Source organism: Monodon monoceros, unplaced genomic scaffold (genome assembly GCF_005190385.1).
Source record: "Monodon monoceros isolate NGI ecotype Baffin Bay Population unplaced genomic scaffold, NGI_Narwhal_1 Super_Scaffold_12, whole genome shotgun sequence".
NCBI lineage: Eukaryota > Metazoa > Chordata > Mammalia > Artiodactyla > Monodontidae > Monodon > Monodon monoceros.
In genome coordinates, this window is record NW_021703768.1 from 158765377 (window position 1) to 158784695 (window position 19319).

The window sequence follows — 19319 nt, forward strand, 5'->3', positions numbered from 1 at the left end:
TGTTTACTCTCTTTGATCTTTTGAATTTTGTATCATGCATTTATTACTTATAATAAAATAAAAAATACTTCTAAAGTAGCACATTACTTAACCTATGTGCTTCAAAGAACACCATCAAGAAAGTGAAAGAAAAACCTACAGAATGGGAGAAAATATTTGCAAATCATAGATCTGATAAGGGTCTACTACCCAGGATATATAAAGAAATCTTTAACTCAACAATAAAAACACTACCAATTTTTTTTAAGGGGCAAAGGATTTGAATAGACATTTCTCAAAAAAGATATATAAATAACCAATCAAGCTCATGAAAATTTACCCAACATCATTAGTCATCAGGGAAATGCAAATCAAAACCACGAGGAGACACCACTTCACCCCTGCTAGGTTGGCTAGAATCAAAAAGACAGACTGTAACAAGTGTTGGTGAGGATGGAGAGAAACTGAAATCCTCATATGTGGCTGGTGGGAATGCAAAATGTTATAGCTGCTGTGGAAAACAGTTTGGCGCTTTCTCAAATGGTGAAGCAGAGAGTAACCATATGATCCCTCAATTCCACTCCTAGGTGTCTCTACCCAAGCGAAATGACAACATGAATATCCATAACAGCATTATTCCTAAGAGCCAAAAGTAGAAACAGTCCAGGTGTCCATCGACTGATTAGTGGATAAATAAAATGTGGTCCATCCATACAATAGAATATTATTCAGCCTTAAAAAGGAGTGAAGCACATGCACGCTACAATGTGAATGAACCTTGAAAACATGATGCTCAGTGAAACAAACCAGACACAAAAGGCCACATAGTGTATGATTCCATGTACATGGAATGTCCAGAACAGGCAAATCCAGAGACAGAAAGTGGGTTAGTGGATGCCTGGAGCTGGGAGGTGTTGGAGAGAATGGGGTGGGGGGAGTGCACCAATAGACGTGAAGTTTCTTTTTAGGGTGATGAAAATGTTCCGGGATTAGATAGTGGCCATGGTTGTACAACTCTATTACTAGGCTAGAAACCACTGAATTACACACTTTAAAGGGTGAATTATATAGCATGTGAATTATATCTCAATAGAAATTATATAGAGAGAGTTACTTTTTTTTAAAATAAATTTATTTATTTATTTGTTTTTGGCTGCATTGGGTCTTCGTTGCTGTGCGCTGGCTTTCTCTAGTTAGGGCGAGCAGGGGCTACTCTTTGTTGCAGTGTGCAGGCTTCTCATTGCAGTGGCTTCTCTTTTGCAGAGCATGGGCTCTAGGCACACAGACTCAGTAGTTGTGGTTCGCGGGCTTAGTTGCTCCGCGGCATGTAGGATCTTCCCACACCAGGGCTCGAACCCGTGTCCCCTGCATTGGCAGGTGAATTCTTAACCACTGCACCACCAGGGAAGTCCCTAGAGTTACTTTTTTATTGAAGTATAGTTGGTTTACAATAGCTTTACTTTTTGGTTGAGGAACATTTTGCAGTTGACAAAATTCTTACATCCTTGTGATCTCATTTAAGCTTCCAAATACCTGAGATATTTTAAAAGAGGGTATCTCAGTTACTACAGAAGGTCATACGGGTGCTGAGCTTGGAAGGGGGACTGGAGTTCAGGTTTCCTGAGTCATAAAGGTTTTCAAGTGGGGATGTTAGCTGTCATCTAGGGAGCTCCTTGGATGAGACAGGTTGAGTTCCTGAGAGCTCGCTCCCTCCTGGGGGAAGACGTGGAGGAGAATCTCAGGGCCAAGTGAGCTCTGGGCAAGAGGGAGCCCGCCACCTCTCCATCCCAGACCCCAGCTCCTCCACAACCTAGGCGGGTGGCTGTCTGAACCCCTAAGACTCCCATGCATGAAGCTGGCATTTCTTGAGACCAATCTTCTTGTTCTGATTCTGCAGCCCAGGTGACCCTCCCACTCTGGGCCTCAGCTTACCAATGGCAGCGAGCGCCATACCTCTTTCACAGGCTTACAAAGCAGCCACCAAACAAGGCAAGGTGCCTTTGGGAACTTGGATCAGATGTCTTTAGGTTTTGCTTGCTTGTTTGTTTTGTTTTGTTTTTAAATTTTATATTGGGGCACAGTTGATGAACAATGTTGGACTAGTTTCAGGTGTACAGCAAAGTGATTCCATTATACATATACATGTATCTATTCTTTTTCAAATTCTTTTCCCATTTACATTACGTCTTTAGGTTTTTCAACAGGTATTGACTGTTCTCTCAACCACGACCCAAGAGGGAGTGGATGAGGGGCCTTCCCTGACTGCTGTGGGTGAATTAGGGGCTGTAGCTGGACCCAGGGGCCTCACAGCTCGAGGTGTTAAAACAGTTTCTGCCGTGGACCCGGGTTCGATCCCTGGTCGGGGAACTAAGATCCCACAAGCCGCGTGGCGCAGTCGAAACAAAACGAAACAAACAAAAACACAGTTTGCACATGGGCCTTGGGAATCCTAGCTGATATTCCTGGAGGAACTTCTGGGAAAGGGAGCTGCGGGGTAAGTGCTCCACTTTTGAAAAAGACAGGGACATAGGCAGGTTCTAAAACCCGGGGTGGGGAGGTGGGAGGAATTGAGAGATTGGGATTGACATATATACACTATTGATACTATGTATAAAATATATAACTAATGAGAACCTACTGTATAGCACAGGGAACTCTACTCAGAGCTCTGTGGTGAACTAAATGGGAAGGAAATCCAAAAAAGAGGGGATATATGTATACGTATACCTGATTCATTTTGCCATACAGCAGAAACTAATACAATATTGTAAAGAGCTATACTCCAATAAAAAATTTTTTTTAAATCTGCCTATAATTTGCATAATGTAGTTTATGAAATAGAGTCACTGCAACCACCTTGAAAAAATTAATAAATCAAATAAAACCCAGGAGGGGATCACTGAGCTTGATGTTGACGCCATGACGATTTTAGAACATTCTGCTCAGTGTTTGGTCTGCCTGGAAGCCCACTTAGCCAGCCCTTAGTGCCTCCCATGGACGAAGTCCCTGGTCTCCAGCTTACATTTTAGTGGCAAATACTGACAATAAGCAAAGAGATAAAATCATTTCAGACAATTAGCGGCGAGTAACTGAATAGACAGTGATGGGGGCCTGGGGGCTATTTTTTTTAAATGAACACATGTCAAAAGATTTTATTTCGTTCATTAATTAATGAGGGAACCAGCAAGATGTTACAACGGGTTCAAAGGAAAATCCAAAGAACATTCCTATAGAGACAGGTGAGCAATGCTGGAATGAATTACAGACAGAAGAAAACAGGACTGTGTATGATTCATTTGTATTTGTCTGGACAAGAATCATTGCCAGCGAGTTCCCTGGAGGTCCACTGGTTAGAACTCAGCTCTTTCACTGCCATGGTCCCAGGTTCAATACCTGGTCGGGGAGCTAAGATCCCGCAAGCAGCGCCGCGTGGCCTAAATAAGTAAACAAATAAACAAAAGAAAACAAAAAAAGGATCATTGCCATAAGTATCAGTTTTCTACACGTACACAGTTGTAGAATAGCCCAAAGATGGCAAAAGGTGAGAGACCTCATAGAATCAGACCATGGCTAGGTTTGTCTAGGGGCTAGTTCTGTTACTGAAATGATCATCAGGGAGAATTCTTCAAAGGAAGTGATACTGAGCAGAGATCTGAATGAGGATATGGGAGCAGCTTCCCAGGCCTGAGGGTAAAGGGTACAACGTGGGACCACCCCTCATGATGGAGGATCAGCCAGGAGGCCAGTATGGCTGGAGCAGCAGATTCAGAGGGCAGTAAACGGGCACCTGCAGGCCAGGCAAGTGCTTTGGACTAAAGTGTCATGGATTCAGTCATAAAAAGGAGTGAAGCACTGACACTCGCTACAACATGGATGCGTCTTGAGAACACGATGCTCAGTGAGAGAAGCCAGACACAGAAGGACTCATAGTGTGTGATTCCATTGATGGGAAACGTCCAGAACAGGCAAATCCACAGACACAGAGAGTGGGTTTGTGGTTGCCAGGGCCTAGGGGAGGGGGAAGGGAGTGACTGCTAAGGGGGATGGGGTAGTTTTTGGGGGTGATGGAAATGTTCAAAAATTAGATAGTAGTGACGGTTGCACAGTTCTGTGAAAACCACTGAATTGTCCACATTAAAGAGTGAATATTCTGGTAGTGAATAATATCTCAATTTTTAAAAAGCAAAGAAACACCCATGTTTAATAACAGCCATATTCACAATAGCTAAAATATGGAAACAACCCAAATGTACATTGACTGATGAATGAAAAAGCAAAATGTAGTCCATCCACACAATGAAATATTACTCAGTCTTAAAAAGGAAGGAGATTCTGACACCTGCTACTACATGGATGAAACTTGAGGACATGATCCTCAGTGAAATTAGCCAGACACAAAAGACAAATACTGTCTGATCCCACTCACAGGAGGTCCCTAGAGGAGTCACATCCACAGAGACAAGAAGTAGATGGTGGGGGCCAGGGGTTGGGGGAGGGGGTGGGGAGTCAGTGTTTCATGGGGACAGAGTTTCAGTTTGGGGAGATGGGAAAGTTCTGGAGATGGATAGTGGTAATTTTTGCACAACAATGTGAGTATACTTAAACGTCACTGAATTGTACATTTAAAAATGGTTAAATTGGTAAATTTTATGTCATATATATGTTGCCAAAAAATTTTGTTTTAAGTTCAAAAGGAAAGTCGGCCTGGAACAGGATGTGAGGGTGGCCAGGTGCCATCTCATTCCAAAGTCTGGGAACCCCTGCAGTGCCTAATGGATTCGCACATCCCATTAGTATGAAGTGTGGTCATTTGTGAGTAAAATTAAATGTTTTTCCTTTCCAAAAAATTAAAATTAAAAAATTGAAAGGTACCCCCCAAAAAGTATTGATGGAAAGACATCAGTAAGAATAGAATTACCATATGACTCAGCAATCCCACTCCTGGGCATATACCCAAAGAAAACCATAATTCAAAAAGACACATGTACCCCAATGTTCACTGCAGCTCTATTTACAATAACCAGGTCACGGAAGCAACCTAAATGTCCATCAGCAGATGAATGGATAAAGAAGATGTGGTACATATATACAATGGAATATTACTCAGCCATAAAAAGGAATGAAATTGGGTCATTTGTAGAGATGTGGATGGATCTAGACACTGTCATACAGAGTGAAGTAAGTCAGAAAGAGAAAAACAAATACTGTATATTAACGCATATATGTGGAACCTAGAAAAATGGTACAGATGAACCAGGTTGCAGGGCAGGAACAGAGACACAGATGTAGAGAACAAAGGTATGGACACCAAGGGGGGAAAGTGGCGGGGGAGTGGTGGTGATGGGATGAATTGGGAGATTGGGATTGACATATATACACTAATACGTATAAAATGGATAATTAATAAGAAACTGCTGTATAAAAAAATAAATAAAATAAAATTCAAAAATTCAAAAAAAAGAAAGACATCAGCCTGGGTTCGAGCAGACATGTGCCCTGCTTTATGTTTTGTTAATCTTTCCGATAACTGTGTAAGAGCCCTGAGCAGGGCAAGACCAGTTGGGACGCTGGTGTGGGCAGCTCGGTCAGCATAGATGGAGACAATAGTGGGGGAAGGTGGACAGGGTCCTTTTTTCTTTGGCCGCACAGCACTCGGGATCTTAGTTCCCCAACCAGGGATCGAACCTGCTACGGAAGCGCTCAGTCCCAAACACTGGACCGCCAGGGAAGTCCCTCCTTATACTTATTTTTATTTATTTATTAAAGTCTTTATTGAATTTGTTACAATATTGCTTCTGTCTTATGTTTTGGTTTTTTGGTCCCTGAGGCATGTGGGAGCTTAGCTCCCCGACCAGGGATCGAACCCACACCCCCTGCATTGGAAGGTGAAGTCTTAACCACTGGACTACCAGGGAAGTCCCTCCCTACACTTATTTTTAAAAGGCTCATGATCTACTTTGCCATCTTCAAAACCTGCAGCTTGACATCCTCCCATTTCTCTCTAACTCTGACCCTCCTAACTCCCTCTTATAAGGACCCTATGAAATATGTATATAACTTAGTTTCCTAGGGCCTCTGTAACAAAGTACCACAAACTGGGTGCCTGGGGACAGCAGAAATGTATTCCCTTTCAGTTCCGAAAGCCGGAAGTCCAAAGTCAAAGCATTGGCAGGGCCATTCTCCTTCCAAAGGCTCTGGGGAAGGGTCTGTCCCAGGCCTTTTGCCTGGCTTCCTTCCAGTAGCCTCAGGCCTCCCTTGGCTTGCAGGTGGCCAGCTTCCCCAGGTCCCTTTAGGTCATCTTCCCTCTGTGCTCATCTGTCTCTGCGTCCAAATGCCCCCTTCTTATAAGGACAGCAGTCACATTGGATTAGGGGCCCACTCTGCTCCAGCATGAACTCGTTATAACTAATTACATCTTCAACAACCCTATTCACAAATAAAGTCACCTTCTAAGGTACTGGAGGTTAGTACTTCAACAAGTCATACATACATATGTGTATATGTTTATCTATCTATCTATCTAATCTTTTTCACCAGTGACTTTGAATAAAGATGCCAAGATGCTGAAGGCTAGCTTATCAGTTCTGGGAGAACGGAGATAAATTTGGATTCAAGGCATATCACAGCAAACACACAAAGAAACACTAACCTTCCTGGGAGAGCTGTAAAGTTCTATGCACACTCTCAAAAGCCAACTGAGGGGACTTCCCTGGCAGTCCAATAGTTAAGACCCTGTGCTTCCACTGCAGGGGGCAAGGTTTGGGTCCCTAGTCGGGGCAACAAAGATCCCGAAAGCCATGCGCTGTGGCCAAAAAGAAAAAAAAAAAAAAAAAGGAAGCCATTGAGTAAAAGGGGACAGAGTTTCAGTTTGGGAAGATGAGACAATCCTGGAGATGGATAGTGGGGATGGTTGCCCAACAATGTGAATGTGCTTAATGCCACTGAACTGCACACTTAGAAAGGGATAAATGCTCAGTGTGATGTATGTATATTTTACTACAATTATTATTTTTTTAAGGTGGGGAGTCAGTTGATTCAGTGCAGTACAGGCTCCTGGATGGGATCCTGAAACAGAAAAAGGGCATTTGTGGAAAAACTGGTGAAATGTAAAGACAGTGTGGAGTTTTGTTCGTGGTGATTTACGGGTGTTCGTTCCTTAGTTGTGACAAAGATGCCGTGGTGATATATGACAGCATTAGGGGAAGATGAGTGAAGGGGTATATGGGAAGCCTTTCTGGAATCTTTGCAAGTTTTCTGTAAATCTAAAATATTTCTGAAATAAAACATTTATTTAACAACAAAAAAAAGCAAAAATTGAGTCTACATGGGTGTATATATTTGTCAGATTCATCCAACTCTATACGTAATATCTGTACATTTTATTGTATATAGCCTATACCTTAATTTTATAAAAACACACAGAAATTAAAACACCCAAAAAAAAGTTGCTTGACCAAAAATGCCTAAAAATATGCACCACCTTTGGCCCAGAGATTCTGTATCTAGAAATTTATCCAAAGGAAATATTTTGAGACGGTCAAGCTATAGTAAGTAGAAAAGCGGGTTACAAACCAGTACATTTAAAAGGTCCCATTATTCTGGCGTAGGGACTTCCCTGGCAGTCCAGTGGTTAGGACTCTGCACTTCCACTGTGGTTTTGATCCCTGTCTGGGGAACTAAGATCCCACATGCTGTGCTACATGGCCCCCCCAAATTTTTTTAAATAAATGAAAATAAAAGGTCCCATTATTCTTAAAAATATACACATGTATACGCTTTGTACACACACTGAGGTATCAACAGTACTTATCTCTAGGTGGTGGGATAAGGGTGACTTTATTGCTTCTCTGAATATTTGCATTTTTCTTCAATTAATATATATTTCTTTTCTAAAATTTAAAAAAAAATTTTTTTTAAGAGGTAATTGCACCAGATAGAATATCCTGTGAGGGTTTTGTATGAGTTTCCTTGGGCGACTGTAACAGGTTACCCTAAATGTAGTGACTGAAAACAACACAGATTAATTTTCTTACATTTCTAGAGGTCAGATAGTCCAAAATGGGTCTTGGGCTGATCCTTCCGGAGGCTCCAGGGCAGCATCGGTTTCTGCCTTTTCTAGCTTCCAGCGGCGCCGCATGCCTGGCTCGTGGCCCCGTCCTCCATCCTCACAGCCAACAGTGCAGCATCTCCCGTCTCTCTCTGTCTCTGACCCTCCCATCACAGGGTCTTATAAGGACCCTGTGATGATGCTGGGCCCCTAGAGAATCCAGGATAATCTCCTTTGTCAAGAGCCTCAACTTAATACCATCTGCAGAGTCCCTCTGACCACGTAAGGGACACAGACGTCTCTGGGAGACCATTATTCTGCCCATCACGGGTTTGTATGGACAAACCAGGCAATTAATAGTGCAGCTGAGATTCTGAAAAAGCTAATGTGATTTCAGGCCACATTAATAGAGGTCTAGCACTCAGCTCGAGGGAGATGGTGTTCTTACCAAACCATTCTGGGGACGAGACCAGCATGCTGAAAGGAGACAAGGAGCCATGGCCCACGAGGAAAAGACGGACAGACAGACTGATAGCTGGGCCTGGCTCCCAGGAGTTCTCTGTAGGGCTTACGGGTGGAAGGCGGAAATGATTCTGGGGTGTTCCCGAGGGAAGGAGGGATGTCAGACCTGGTCCCAGTCCTATCTGAGTCTCCTCTTACTGCCTGGCACCCAGCACTGGGCTCAGTAATGGGTGGTCCACTCTACTCTTGGGGGATGGACCAGCCCAATATCAGGAGAAACTCCTGGAAGCCTTGTCGGGGGCGGGGGGTGTCTTTCCACCAGACTCATTCGGTCGAAATGCTGACAGGGCTGCCGAGGCCTAAGTCAGAGAATCCAGAGCAAAGTTCAATTCCTAAAACCATGCAGGTGTTTGCACATCTGTATTCATAAGAGCATTATTCACAGAAGCCAAATCGACAGATGATGGCTAAACAAGTTGCAGTCCATCCACACAGTGGAATATTATTCATCTTTAAAAAGGAAGGAGATTCTGACACCTGCTACAACATGGATGGACCTTGGGGACATGATGCTCAGTGAGAGAAGCCAGACACAGAAGGACAAATACTGTCGGATTCCACTCACAGGAGGCCCCTAGAGGACTCAAATCCATAGAGACAGAAAGTAGATGGTGGGGGCCAGGGCCTGGGGGAGGGGCTGGGGAGTTAGTGTTTAATGTGGACCGAGTTTCAGTTTGGGAAGATGAGAAAGTTCTGGAGATGTTTGCACAACAATGTGAATGTACTTAAAACCGCTGAGCTATGCACTTTAAAATGATCAAGATGGTAACTTTTGTGTATATTTTACTACAATAAAAAAAATCAGGGTCTGTTTTCAAAAACAGGACTAAAAAAAAAACCCAAAAGAAACTATTTTGGGGTCCAACTTAACAGAGCGCAGCCTTTTTATTTTCACAAGTGATGACATTGGAAAGAAAAGAACGTGAGAGCCACCAGCCACAAGTACAGTGTCAAATGGCTCCCAGCTCGGCTTCTGGACGCTTCAAGCCCTGCCGTGACCACTCACAGGCACATTGCTGGTTTGGTGGGCAGGGACTTTGTCTGCCCTGGGTGCCCCATAAACCCGGAACTGGTGCCCGGGTGCAGGGAAAGCCAGGTGAGGCGCCGGAAGCCCCTGGTTCCCCAGTGGGTGGATGCCTCCTCCCATCCAGGCTCCTCCCAGGTCCCCAGAGCCCCACCCAGACGAGCTAACATTTAACCAGTACACCCCGGGGTGGCCAAACCAGGTGTGCAAGTATCGAAATACTTCAGCAGCTTCACGGAGGGCCCCCAGCATCACGGAGAAACATTTTCTAAGCAGCAGAGGGTGGGGCAATAATGGCTGGTCCATGGGTACCTGGGGGGCTAGGGAGCCTCACTTAAGAGGTGGCTTAGACTGCTCCAAAGGTGGAAAAGGTAGGACCGATCTGGTGCTGCTGTCCCTCCCTCCTTCCACCCACCCCCAGGATCCCCGTCTGTGCAATGGGCCCTGCCAGTCTGTGCAATGGGTCCTGCCAGCCGGAAGCTCCCAGTCTCCTGAGCACCACTTTCCTGGATGCCCCCTCACATTCAGGCTGGATGACAGCTCCCAGGGGCCTCTCAGAACCTCGAAGGAGTGCTCCAAAGCCGGGGGGGCCAGCCTGTCTGCCTTTGGGGTCCAGCCCAGAGTTCTGTCTCTGTCACTCTTTCCGCAGCCGGGTCCGCCCCCCGCCGCCCCCGGACAGGAGTTGGCTTAGGGCAGGGGATCACATTGGGGGTGGAAGGGGTGTGATTCCCCTACCCCCTGAGGACAACTATGGCTGTCATATTGGGGGAGCTCCAGACATGGAGCTGGTGGAGGCCAGGGATGCCACTCAACACCCCACAGTGCCCAGGACAGCCCCACCCCAGGGAATGACCGGTCCCAAATGTCCACAGTGCCCAGGGGGAGAAACTGTGGCCTGGATCTAACGCGCCTGCTTGCTTTTTCCTCTCCGGGCTCTGCGGAGAAGGAAAACCACTGCGCGGTGGCCTCTGCTTGACCGGTGGCCAGGTCCCAGCCCTTGAGCCATTCCGCTGCCCTTCCCCCATCCCCTGGCAAAGCCTCCTCTCCACCCACACCCCTACACTGCCCCAGGCAGCCTGTCTCCACGCTGGGGGGTCCTTGGCTTTTTATCTGTGCGAGGGGCCTGAGGCTGGTCACTCAGTAGAGACGGTCTCCGTGGGTCAGCTTCACCTGAGGGACCCCGGGTGAACCAGGCCAGTCCTCTCCTCCCCCACCCCAGCCCCTGCCCACTCAGGGCCTTCTACAAGATGGCACCCCTGGGGGAGCCTGCAGAGCGGAGGGGACCACAGCTAGGGAAGGAGCAGAAGAGGAGAACGTGGCAGCCTTTCGGGTCGGCCAGACCTCCTCCTCGGATCTTTCTTTTTTTAAAATCACCACAATTTAAGGAGGGACTCCTCCCTCCATCCTGCCGCCTGCCACGTGGGCCAGCCAGGGGAGTCACCCGCTGGCCCTCTCGCTCCCTTGGCTGGTTTGGCTGCGAGGCAGTAGCTTCAGTTTCACTTTGGTGTCACCGGTTTCACTTTCCGGGAGAGAAAGAAGAGAGACAGAGAGAGACAGGGAAGAGAAGAGGGACAGAGAGGGAGGGCAGCTGTGTCAGGTGCAAGGTCAGCCGCCGCCCTGTCCTGCAGGGCCACCGTCTTGCCGCCGCTCCCTCTCCTGACCTTCCTCTGGCCTGTGGATTCTCAGAGTCAAGGTCAAGGGGTCAAAGGGCAAGTTCTCTCTGCATGACCTTGGGCAAGGCAAGCCACCTTCTTATCCTGGGCTCCTTCCCCACACCGCCTGACCTCCTGTAAAAGTGGGGCAGGGGATCAGGTCCACCCCATGGGGTGCTGGGAAGATCAAAGCTCTGCTGACCGCTGACTTGGGCCACAACATCCCCTTTGGGAGAGGGCGGAGTTAGGTCCAAGGCAGGACAGGATGTCGGCTGCCTTTACCCAGCAGGGACCCTTGGCCCAGAAACCACCAGAAAGGAGGATCCATGTGGCCTGAGTCGGGGCTGGGTGGGGAGTGGGGGGGGGATAGTGTCCCCTGAGGCCACCTGCTGTGGTTTGGGGCTCATGGTCTGGCAGATGGGGCTACAGGCCCAGGTGCCCCACTTGCTTACTGGCAGGCCTGCCTGTCTCCAGGCAATAGCGTGGCCTTGTCCCCCTCACCCCTGCTGTTCTTCCTGCAGGGTGTGGGTCCACAGCCCGGGGCACGGATTCACTGTCTTCTGGGCCTGGTTGAGAGCCACTTGATGTCAGGAGATGGGCCCCATTCTCCAGGACTCCCCAGACTGGACGGGAAGCGGGGAGGGGGGATAGTCACCTGGGGATGTCAAGAACGTAGCTCAGGGAATTCCCTGGTGGTCCAGTGGTTAGGACGTGGGCTTTCACTGCCGTGGGCTTTCACTGCCGTGGGCCCGGGGTTCGATCCCTTGTCGGGGAACACAAGCTGCGTGGCGTGGACAAAAAACAAAAAACCCTCACAGCTCAGGGAGACAGGAAGTGTGGGAGCCAATGGGAGAGGGCAGTTCGTTTTTTATTTATTTATTTGAATTTTATTTATTTTTTATACAGCAGGTTCTTATTAGTTATCTATTATATATATATTACATTTTAGTGTATACATGTCAATCCCAATCTCCCAATTCATCCCACCATCCCCCCACCCTGCCACTTTCCCCCTTCGTGTCCATACGTTTGTTCTCTACATCTATCGTTTTTTAGTATAACAGCTTTATTGAGATATAATTCAAATACCATACAGTTCACACACTTAAAGTGTGCGATTCACTGGTTTTCAGGACATTCACAGTGTTGTGCAACCATCACCACTATCTTATCTTAGAACATTCTCATGCCCCCAAAAGGAAACCCTGTCCCCATTAGCATCACCCCCATCCCCTCCCCCAGCCCCTGACAACCAGGAACCCACTCCCTGTGTCTGTGGATCGGCCTGTTCTGGACGTTTCCCATCAATGGAATCACACCCTGTGTGTCCTGTGTCTGGCTTCTCTCACTGAGCATCGTGTTCTCAGGGTCCGTCCACGGTGTAGCGAGTGTCGGGGCTTCACCCCTTTTCACGGCTGAGTGATGCTCCCATGTGTGGATGTGCCTTATTCCGCTTATGCATTCCTCAGCCGATGGACGTTTGGGGTGTCTCCAGTTTGGGCTGCTGTGAATGAGGGCAGGTGTTAACCGAAGTAGGTGTTGGTTGGTGCGTGTCCACGCACCATAAGTGATGTCTGGGGACCCCACGTTTTCTGGGGGGTAAGAAGCACACCCTAAAAGGCACAGAGAGAAGGAGCACCCCCAGGGGCGGCCCGGCACCCAGTCTCCCTGGATCTTTGCCGGATACTGAGGAAACACCTTCCCCATCCCCACCCCCGCCCAGGTTGGCTCCAATTGTGAACCCAGAACTTCAAAAGGGAGAGTTTGAGAAGCTCCCAGAACCTCAGGGGCCAGCACGGAGCAGCAGGGCAGGCAGGCTGGGAGCAAGGCCCCGGAAGATGGCCCCTCCCTTTTAATGAGGAGTAGAGCCGGGCTGGGGGTGGGCCGGCCGAGGCGGGGGAGGGGAGAGCAGAGGAGAGGCAGGAAGAGGAGGAAGGCAGGGGCGGGGCTTCCTCAGAGGGCAGGTAGGCAGGCGGCTTCTTCGCACCTGTGCCGGGCTTTGCGCCGCCCCTTTGGCGGGGAGCCCCTGGGCAGGCGAGGAGGAGGGGGAGAGGGAGTCACACAGGATTCCGTTCCTGTCACTCCGGAGCCACTTCCTGCTCTTTAATGTGGGGTGAAAGCTGGAGACAGCGTACCTCCGGCTTCACGCATCCCGGGGAGACCCCACCCCTCTGCGTAGAAGCTGATCCCACTCGCCCCGCCCCCTCCTCCAGTCCAAGTCTAGGTGTGGGGAGACCCGGTCCAGCAGCTCCTCACGTGCTCACTGGGCACCTGTACAACGTCTTTGGGGAAATACCCGCCTTTTTAATTGGGGCGACTCTTTTGGTTGTTAAGTTTTGAGGATTTTTTCTTTTTTGTTGTTGTAAGGGTTCTTTATTTCCCCTGAGTACTAGGCCCGTCTCCCCTACAGGATTTGCAAATACTTTTTTCCCACTCTGTGGGCTTTCTCTTCACTCTCCTGAGGGCGTCCTTTGATGCACCCAAGTTTTCAATTTTGATCAAAGTCCAAGTTCATCTATATTTTCTTTTGCTGCTTGTGCCTGTGTGTCATGTTGAAGAATCCACTGCCAAGTTCAAGGCCATGAAGATGGGTGATGGGAAAGTAAAAGGAGCAATTTTGCTGAGGGTTTTACATGGGTGGGGGTCTGGCGGCCCTCGGCAGGGGGAAGGGAAAGGCTGCCTGAAGTTTGAGCAGGAGCTGAGGGTGGGGAGGGGGGAATGGAAGAGGAATTCCAGAACAGGGAATAGCAGGTGCAAAGACAGGGAGCCAAGAGTGAGTGAAAGTCTTGCACTGCCTCCCCCTCCCCCCTCCTCTTTCCCCTCCCCCTTCCCCTCCCCTCCTTTTCTCCCTCCCCCTCCCCCTCCCCCCCCCCCCCTCCCCCCCCCCTCCTCTTCCCCTCCCCCTCCCCCTCCCCTTCCTCTTCTCTCTCTCCTCCCCACTCCTCCTCCCTGACACTCTGACCCCTGGGAGGCCCCTACCGCTGTACACTGGGTCCCCCCCAGAGACATCAGGGGTTGGGGGGTGATGTGTCTGTGCTTAGAAACCTCACTGGTCCCCACCTCAAAATCCAAGGCTGTTATAGAAGAAAGGAGATGGGTGGCCCGGCAGGGGAGCTGTGTGTGAACTTTCAGGTGAGTGTAGTGGGGCGGTCATCCCAGCCACACGGGAGGGCGGAGGGTTATGGGGGCTCGGAGAAGGCAGAGAGCCCTCCCCAAGAGACACCCACAAGTGAAGGACCAGGAGATAGGCAGGTGCAGATGGAAGGGAGTGAAAAGGCTCACAGGTGAGCAGAGTAGGAAGTGTGACAGGACAGACAGCAATGCCAGTGCTAGGGACAGGTGGGCTTGGTCTTCTGGGAGGGAGAGGGGACATGGGGACAGGAGGTAAGGGGCCAGCCTTTACCTCCACCCAGGGCAGGCCACCAGGATGAGGGTATTTGTGGAGCGATAGGTCTAAGGGGAAGGTATAGGGTGGTCTCCAGTCCAAGGCCTTGCCCTGCCCCACGGCCCAGCTCTCTCTGTGACTTTTTTCTTTTTATATTTATTATTATGATCATTATTATTTTTATTTTGGCTGCACCGGGTCTTAGTTGCGGCACACGGGATCTTCGTTGCGGCATACGGGATCTTTGGTTGCAGCATGTGGACTTTTTTTTTTTAAATAAATTTATGTATTTTTATTTATTTATTTTTGGCTACGTTGGGTCTTTGTTGCTGCACGTGGGCTTTCTCTAGTTGTGGCGAGCGGGGGCTACTCTTCGTTGCAGTGCACGGATTGTCATTGCAGTGGCTTCTCTTGTTGTGGAGCACAGGCTCTAGGAGCGCGGGCTTCAGTTGCAGCATGCGGGCTCAGTAGTTGCAGCTCGTGGGCTCTGGAGTGCAGGCTCAGTAGTTGTGGCACACGGGCTTAGTTGCTCCACAGCATGTGGGATCTTCCTGGACCAGGGCTCGAACCCGTGTCCCCTGCATTGGCAGGCGGATTCCTAACCACTGCACCACCAGGAGAGCCCAGCATGTGGACTTCTTAGTTGCAGCATGCATGCGGGATCTAGTTCCCCGACCAGGGATTGAACCCGGGCCCCCTGAATTGGGAGCGTGGAGTCTTACCCGCTGGACCACCAGGGAAGTCCCTCTCTGTGACTTTTTGCAGGAGAATCTGTAACCTGAGGCCGGCTTCCCTGGATGTCCATGCCCTCCTAGCTGGTGTGACCCGCAAGAGGACGGCCACAGTGGGGATTGGCCTGGACCCCTATGGTGGTATTTCCGAGCATCCTGCTCCTTTGCTAATTCATCTTCCCAAACCTGCTTGTCTGAGTTCACTGCCCAGCTTGCAGTCGGCCATCGTCCCGGCCATAAAGTTCCGGTTTCTTAGCCAGACATCCAAGTGACCTGGCTTCCCACTCAGCCACCATGTTGTCCTGCATCCAAAGCCAGTGGGGGCTGAAATGTCGACAGGCTTCCGTTCGTTCACCTGGTAGGCACCCAACACCCCAGCCCCTATGTCCCCCCCCCCAGAAACTAAACAGTCAACACAAGGTCCAGTAGAGGCAGACCTGACCCCTTTCTGAGTCCAGGCGCCCTTGTGGGCCCATTAGGAATGGGCACTGCTCTGCTGGATGGTTGTTAAAGATCTTGCACCCTGGCCCCGCTGCCACACCCTTGCTCACGCGGGTTCCCCTGCCCCCGATGCCCTCTCCGGTCCAAGGGTTCTCAGCGTGGACACCCAGTCCACGGCCTTCTGCCTGGTGCTGCCGCTAGGGCTGTGAACTCTCCAGCACACAGAGTGTGGAGAATGGGGGCGCCCGGCATCTGTCGGGGGAGCTCGGAGCCTCTGGACGGGTCCCGCGTCGCCAGGGCTCAGCGGAGGACGATGGGGTTAGCTATTCTGGCCAGTTCACGGGGTGTAGCCAGGGTGAAGGGAAAAGGGATTCAGGATGCTCAGGAGGAGAGGGTCTGCTCCTTCCTGGGGGGTCAGGAGTAGCCATCTCATTTGGTCCGGGATGACCCCCCTGCAGGGGGCGTGGCCTCCCCCAGGGGTGGGGGTCAGGCGAGGGCCGGGGGTGGGGAAGAGACTCAGCTGCGGGGCCTCGGGGCCTCCCTCACCTGAGGCTTCTCTCTGATTCTCCAGGTGCTTCTCTGCGGGCCTCCCTCGGTCCCCAGGGAAGCCTGGGCAGAAACCCGAGCCTCGGTTCAGGCTGCCATGGGGCCTGGCCTCTCCCTCCGCCCTCCTTCCTCCTCCAGAGCCTCCGTGTCGTTGCCACGGGGACTGCAGACCGGGCAGGTCCTCCAGCCACTGGCCTGAAGTTCAAGGTGTGGCCTCCAGCCCCGGGTGGGTGGCTCGGGGCCCCGCACACCTGGTCAGCTGGGAGCCCCAGCCCCGGGAGGCGGGGCGAGACCCGCAGGGCCCCTGCTGGTTTCATTTTGAGGCCGTCCCTTCCCCTTCCTCACTCCCACTCTGCCCGCCTGATCCCCACTTTCTGGGAAATGCTGTGGCAGCTTCTTCTGAACTGAACTCGGTTAACCCGGAGTCCACTGAGTCCCACCTCCCGGACCTGAGGCTTCCTGCCCCGGCACACACCTCCACCCCTGGGGCTGGCTGAGCGCCCTTCTCCAGACTCCCTGCCTTCTAGAAGGTTCTGGGCCGCCCCTGCCCACACGCCCCCTGCCACACCGTGTCCCAGGCTCTGGACACAGGAAACCTGGGGGCTTCAGGCAGGGCTGCCTTGGACATAGAAGACCCAGGGTCTGACTTCTGCTACAGGGGAACTGTGGCCTTCTACACTGTTGGATCCTGGGAGGGGCATGGGCTAAACCAGCTTCCTCCCCTCACTGCTGACAGGGGGCCGGGTTACTCTCTAGGAGGGGGACACCGCAGGCTTGGTGGGCGGAACAGCATCCCCGGCCCCACCCGCTGGATGCCAGGAGCGCCCCAGTCGTGATGACCACAGATGCCCCCAGACATCAGTGTCCCCTGGGTTGAGGGGGGCAAGAGTGTCCCCACTGAGACCCAGTAGGCATGATGACAGCTGGGAGAGGACAGAGCAGCCTCTGGCCACGTGGGGCATCGAGCACTGGAGACGTGGGCCGTCCGAATTGAGATGCATGGTGAGGGCAAAACACACGGTATCACAACTCCATACCAAAAAAAAAAAAAAAAGGAAAACACCAGACTAATTTTCATATGGATTGCAAAGTGCAAGGGTAATATTTTGACTACATTGGGTTAAATAAAACATACCATCCAATTACCTTCACCAGGGACTTCCCTGGCGGTTCCATGCTTCCACCGCAGGGGCACAGGTTTGATCCCTGATTGGGGAACTAAAAATCCTGCCTGTCACGTGCCACGCGGTGAGGCCCAAACAAGAAACAAACAAAAACAAGGAACCAGAAGGGTTAACTCTTTTTCCTGTTTTAAATGTGGCCACGAGGAAATTTAAGTTGCGCCTGCAGCTGAATGATGCACGTGCGTCCCAGTGGCATCTGAGGGCGCAGGGGGCCGAGACCCGCCTGGAATCTGCCTGCCGGTTCTGAGTTCTGCACACCTTCTTTCCTTCCATTTTCCCCCTGCCCCATCCCCGGAACGTCTGTTACACTCAGAGAAGGGAATGCGACGGTCCCGGGGCCGGGGCTGTTCCAACCTGAGAATTCCACTGGATCAGGCGGGCACCCGTGACCCCGAGCTTTTAGATGGCTTCTGGCCCATGGCCAGGGCTGGGGGTAAAAACCTGTGGCACCCTGATTGAGCTGGGCCACCTTTCCCGGCTCATCACTTATTCCAAGGTCACTTATGAGCTGCTCAGGGCTCAGAACCAGGCAGGGAGAGTCTGCTCTCTGGGGACACAGGGGTCAACACACGTGGTGTTGTAAAGTGCTGTTTAATATGACGAAAACTTGGACCTGAGGAGAAACTTGCATCGACAAGACGCTGGATACCTTCTTCTTCCAAACCAAGCGCAAAAGAAAACAAAAAAACCCCAAAACCCCAGAAGCGAAGAAAACTCAAAACCCAAGTAAGAAAACATCCAACGGGTGAGATTCTGAAGCTCTTTGATTCATTTCCTGATTGATTTGTTTTTGGACAAAGAGGTCAGACAGAGGGACGCTGGGGGTCCCAGGGGCCCGAACAGGGCGGCTGCATCATCTCACGCACTTGGCCGTCTCGGGGTTTAAGGAAGAGCCACGGGGAACCTTGACACAGAACACAGTCTCTCACAAGAAGCTCGGGAGGGGCCAGCAGCCTGGCTGCCTGACTCCACCTTCTGCCTGGACCCCTACACGTCGGGAGACCCCAAAACCAACAGATGTTACATGTTTCGCGAAGAAGAGCCTGCCCCCTTGCAAGAGAGGACCTCGACAGGGCAGGGATCAGCGTTCCCAGGCCGGCCTGTGGTCACCTTCGGCCAGATCATTGGATGGGAGCAGCCAGGCAGGGACCACTGTGAACCGGGGAGAGACGGGGTGTCGCGGTGTGGGGGCAGAGGGGGCCAAGTCTAGCGACGTTTGCAGGAAGCGGGTGGGGGGCGGGGGAGACCCCTGGCTGTTAAAGTCGGACACTTTCATCACGGTCTCCAAGGCTCTGGCGTGTTCCTGGCTGACTCGGAGTGGGAAGGGTAAGCGCCAAGTGTCTCTCTGGTCCTTTCCTGAGGCGCCTCGGGGTCCTGGCAAAGCAACACAGCAGACGGTGGGCGGCTGGAGCCGATGGGCTGGGGGAGGCGCCTACTTTCGATCCATCCTCCCCCAGCAACCCTGGAGGCCTTACCCCACCGACCCGATTCACCAGCACCCCTAGGAACCCCGTCAATGTGGTCTCACTCCTTGCAAACGGCAGTCGGCTCTGTTAACAGACATTGGTCAGGCCCACAGCCTGACGTGTACAGGACTGGCCCAACGATGGGGCTGCCTGTGACTGCCAGCGCCGGGCGCCCACGGGCCAAGACGCTGAGTCACAGTTCACCCGTTAGGCCCCCTTCCCCCTCTGAAGCTCTGGAGGGAGCTGGGGTACCCACAGAGCGACACCTCCATCACTTTTAGTTATCTTTTTTATTCTTTTCTAAATCAGGAAAGACTTTGGGGGCAACTACGAGGTGGCAGA